Source organism: Peromyscus californicus, unplaced genomic scaffold, assembly GCF_007827085.1.
Source record: "Peromyscus californicus insignis strain IS unplaced genomic scaffold, ASM782708v3 Scaffold_12__1_contigs__length_115047231, whole genome shotgun sequence".
NCBI lineage: Eukaryota > Metazoa > Chordata > Mammalia > Rodentia > Cricetidae > Peromyscus > Peromyscus californicus.
The window spans coordinates 52,171,129-52,176,846 of record NW_026294413.1 but is presented as its reverse complement, the minus strand read 5'-3'; positions in this window follow the sequence as shown (position 1 = coordinate 52,176,846).

Below are 5,718 nucleotides of genomic sequence, written 5' to 3'. Positions count from 1 at the left end.
AGAGTTCTTTGTACTAACTCAAATTTTCTGGTTTTTTTTTCACTTGAAAAAGGGGGTCCTTGCATTGTTCTCAAAACTATTCTGAAGGAGTATATTACCTCCTAATTAAATGGAAAGTTCCTTGAAGAAAAAACTGGGTGCTACAGCTCCCAACTGAATATCATGCATTGTCCATCAAGGTGCTGTACATACATTTTTTTTCTCCTTTTTTTTTTCAGACCCAGAGAAAAGTACAACAGTCTTTCAAATATAGATGTGGTTTTGTAGCATTGTGTGACTCATTTTGTTTTGATTTAAAAGCTGTCCTTCTCAAAATGAGGAGGATGAGACTAGACAAGTCCCAGGCTTCTCTGAATTCTGAAGTTTTAAGTTTTTTCTGGGTTTGTCACTGACCCACTATTTACCACTTCAAAACCAATGACACGTTTTATTTTGTATCAGCCTTTGCACTAATTCACATCTAACTCATATTCAACAACAGCCTTCCTGCCACCAGCAGCCACGACTCACCGGGTATGTGCTGAGCCATGCTGCTGTGACAACCTCAAATCTTTTCCTCCAGAGCAACACATCAACTGTTTTTTCCTCAGTCTGAAATGTATTGCTCTGGCCAGTTCTGTTTTTCCTTCTCCCTCCCCTCTTCATTGCTCAATAAATCCTACAGTCCAATTCCACCACTAAAGAACAGAATTGATTTCAAGCATTAACTTCTGTGGAAGTGACTCAGCATGAGCTCACTTTCAGTGGGATTTGTCTGTTGAAAGCAGACTTTCAGAAACTGTTTGTAATGGAGAGTCAACAAAGAATTCACAATACACAAATAATCCCTAATATTCTGTACATTAAATGATTGACATCCAATGTTCAAAAACTGGGAAGAGACACAACAGGCAGCTAACAGAACAACAGAGCTAAGGAGGCAATGCTGATGAGCTCATGGATCTCGGAGGAGAATCTATGACCACCACTTTCCTAAACCAGCATAACTCCTAACTTCATTCAAAGTATTTATCCTTATACTCACAGATAAGGGTAGCAGCATATACCCCTTATACCTCCCCCACAAAAAAACCCCCAAACTCTCTCTTCTCACTCTGAAGTAGACTAAAACCATAACAGAAATCCAAAAACTGTTCAAAATTTAAAAAAAAAAACTCTGTGGAGTGCCCAGCCCCAGTTGATTCATCTATGACACTAGCCCCCCACCTAAAGTTCAGGGAACATTGTAAAACTCCAAGAGCCAGAGGACAAGGATGTCTACTGTGGTGTTGAGTTTTCTATATTTGACAGCGGAGCTGGACCTGTGGCCATCTAAACAAGATCTGAATAATGACAACGTCAGCTGACATGCCAGTGTAGATGAGGGAAATCGCACAAGGCCCTACTCCTATATGAAGAGCTATAGGCAGCTAACAACGCTGAGAGAGGGAGAGTCAGTCTTCCCCAGGGACAAGCTCCCCGATAGATTCTCCAGTCCCTAACAGTTGGCCATAACACATACACAAACGATGCTAAATGGACTCAGCAGGCTTTACTTCTCTCTCTCTCTCTCTCTCTCTCTCTCTCTCTCTCTCTCTCTCTCTCTCTCTCTCTCTCTCTCTCTCTCTCTCCGTGTGTGTGTGTGTGTGTGTGTGTGTGTGTGTGTGTGTGTAGGGGATGGGGGAACACATGAGAAGTTGGAGGGGGGGAAGTGATATAAATATAGTATTTGTATGAAATTTACAAAAGTAAACTTAAGAAGAGAACACAAAGTAAAACCACAAGGAGATAGATAGCTCTTCATAGCAGTGACATAGTAACAACTTTAACTAAAATGTTAAAGATGATCAAGCATTGACAAAAGTGAGGAATAATTGAAAGTCCTACAGACAGTGGAAAATACTAAATGATACAAATGCTTTGGTAAACAGTTCTCTGTTTTTTAAAGGTACGCATATGACTAACCTGTAACCTACTTATTCTACTTTCATATATTTACGTAAGAGATAGGAAACAAGTTGCTTAAAAGAAATACTTGGGAACTGGGTGGTGGTGGTGCATGGCTTTAATCATAGCACTTGGGAGGCAGAGGCGGGTGGATCTCTGTGATTTCGAGACCAGCCTTGTCTACACAGTGAGTTCCAGGACAGTCAGGGTTACACAGAGAAACCCTAAACCCTGTCTCAAAAAAACCAAAAAAAAAAAAGAAAGAAAGAAAAGGAAAGAAAGAAAAAGAAAGAAGGAAAGAAAGAAAGAAAGAAAGAAAGAAAGAAAGAAAGAAAGAAAGAAAGAAGGAAAGAAAGAAGGAAAGAAAGAAGGAAAGAAAGAAAAGAAATACTTGGGGTGGGCATATAGTTCAACCAGTAAAGTACTTCTCTTCAAACCTGAAGATCTGAGTTCATTCTCAAAATTACTGTAAAAACAGAAGTAGCTGGTGATGACAGTACATGATTGGCAGATTCATGGGACTTCGTGGGACTTGCTAGGCAGCCAGTCTATACTATTTGGTAGTTCCAGGCTGGCAAGGGCTGCTATCTCCCAAAAGTCAGTAACAGCTGAGTTTGTCCTCTGTTCTTTGCATACTCATGCACACATGTGTACTTGCACACATGGGGACAGACACACACATATCAGAGAGAGAGAGAGAGAGAGAGAGAGAGAGAGAGAGAGAGAGAGAGAGAGAGAGAGAGAGAGAGAGAGAAGCTTACTTGCTTTCTTCATATAAGCTTCAAATGAGAAACAACTCAAAAGAGTTGTCAGGACCAAGGGGCCAGCATGGTGGGAAGTGGATCAGACACACATTGCAAAGGAGTCAACTACACATACACAATAACAACCTAGGGGACTCTCAAAAACAGCACACTGAATTATGCAATCAAGACCCAAGACGTGTGTAGTGTGATGAAACTTTTATAAAATTCTGAAATAGCGAACCTGACCCATAGTGATGGGAATCAGACCAGGGTCCATTCCAACCACAAAGGAAACAAAATGAAACTTTCTGATACACTGAAATGTGTTCTATCTTGGCTGGGGCTATGCTTACTAGGAAGTATATATTCATCAAAAAATTAAACTATGTTTCTAAAATAGACATTGGATTTATGTAAATTGTATCTCAAAAATTTGACTTAAAAAACAGCAATCAAGAATATAAGATGATACCAATACATGCTCACCACAATGACCTAAGTTCAATGTATTCACAACATTAAGGATTGATAAGTGTGTTCAGCAACCCAAGTCTTTGCAAGAATTGGTGAAATTAAATCAGAGAAACACACTTAAGAATGTAAACCATTTGCCAGTATTCCCTGAAGCCGGTCATATACCTATACTATGGCTCAGCAATCCTATTTCTTGGTATGCATATGCCTACTGGAGACATGTATATATGCACCAGAAAGCATACAAAAATACTTATGGTGACATTACTCATAAAAATAATCTGAAGTCCATCACTATTAAAGTGGATAGAGTGTGGTATAATTTTGTAATGAAATACTATATGGTGATAAAAAGGAATGAACTTTTATACTACTACAAGCAACAGAAATGAACTTTTAAACATAGTGTAGGAATAATGAAACCAAACAAGGGAATGTAATATATAGATAAGATAGTGGGGATCTCTGTAATGGAGGTGGGGTAGTCATGGGGAGGGAGTAGAAGGGGCTTATACAATGCTGGAATGCTCTGTTCTTTATGTAACTTTTTTGATAATCCATCAAGGTGCTCATTCATCATGTATTCTCATTTGTAATTATCACATACGTTATATGTCAAATTACATTTATTTTCAATAAAGAAAATTCAAAACACATGTGCTAGAGGGCCTGTAGGAAAGAGACAGAGTGAATCTCAAGGAATGCAGAGATGAAGGAGGATTTGGGAGATAGAATGACACTAGATGAAGGGAGATGTGTGGGGACAGAAGTCCTGTGTTTCTTATTCATGATTCACTGAATCCCAACTAGTAGGCAAATGTCAGAATAACTTTACCCTGTCCAAATCTGTCCTTATTTCAAGAAAGCCTTCCTGTTTGAGCCACAAAGACAATCCCTGCATCTATACCTATGTAGAAATTCAGGGATTGGCTATTATCACAGGCTCCTTTGAGTCTACACGCCCGTGTGTACAGAGGTGTTGACCTGAATCCATTATTCTCGTGTGGCTATTTTTGCTTGATGAATTAACACAAGGCAGTTTTTACTTTCAACAAAGGTGTACATGCTTAGACCTTGCAATTACTCTGTTTTCTTCTTCTAGCTGAAGCCTGGGATTTGGCAGATGGCTGTGAATTGGTCCTTGCTCACCAACTCAGAGCCTTGGTCCCAAGCTCAGAGAAAAGGCCACTCTATCATATTCTGAAAGAACCCTTCTATTCGTGTTCTCACCTCAAAATTGTGATCTCTTTGGGTGCTTTAACAAATCAGCCCCTTCCATATGAAGCCTGGAATCCTTTGGATTATCAGCTTTACAGTGACTACAGCTCCATGGTTCTTAGTATTAACATTTTTCGTTTTAGAGGCCCTAGAGAGATACTGCTATCTTGCTCAATATTACATCTTTCTTTTTTAATTTTAATTTTTATTTATTCTTCTCTCATACAATCCATCCTGACTGCAGCTTCCCCTTGCTATACTACTCCCAGTCACCTTCCCTCTCCTCCAGACCCACCTCCCACCCTAGAAAAGAGCAGGCCTCCCAGGGACATAAATGAACATAGCACAACAAGATATAATAAGATCAGGCATAAACCCTCACATCAAGACTGCACAAGGCAACCCTGTAGAAGGAAAAGGGCCCCAAGAGCAGGCAGAAGAGTCAGAGACACCACCACTCCCACTGTCGGGAGTTCTACAAAAACAATAAGCCAACAACTTACATGCAGAAGACCTAGCACAGACTCATGCAGGCTCCGTGGTTGCTGCTTCAGCCTCTGGGAACCCCCATGAGCACTCTTTGACCCTTCTTGCTCCCACAATTCCTCCTCACCCTCTTCCCTGGGTTCCCAGAGCTCTGAAGTGAGAAACCCAATGGAGACCTCCGATGTAGACTCTCTCTCCCCCTAATGTTTGTCTGTAAGTCTCTGATTTACTCTCATCAGCTGCTTGAGGCAGCCTCCCTGATGATGACTGGACTAGGCACTAATCTGTAGGTGTAGTAGAACATCATTAGGAATCATTTCATTGATTTTTTTTCCCAGTTGTGTTTGGTTCTACCCTAGGTCTCCAGTTTCTGGTCATCCAGGCAGTGAAATGCATGAGCTGCCTCTCATGGTGTGAGCCTCAGGTTAGACCAGTCATTGGTTGGTATTTCCCACAAGTTCTGCTCCTCCATTGACATTCTGGGGGCAATATTCCATCTTTTAAACCTGTTTAAGTATTCAACAGTCATTGAATTAATGAATGGGAAGATGGATGAAACAAGGTGGCTTTAAGAAGCAATGGACTTGAGACGGGACTTTCTGAAGATTGAAGAGGCTCTTGTCTATCCTAAGGTGGCCCCTGTCACATGTCACTGATTTCAAGTCTTCAAGATACTGTGATGGTTTGAGTGGGAAATCTTCTGCATAGGCCCATGTACTTCGACACTTGGTCTCCAACTGGAGGTGCTGTTTGTGGAAGTTATGGACCATTTAGGAGGCAGAAACTTACTGGGAAATGTATGTCACTGGGGGGTCAGACTTGGAGATTTTTGTAACCTGGTTCCATTTCCTGTTTCCTCTCCAGCTTT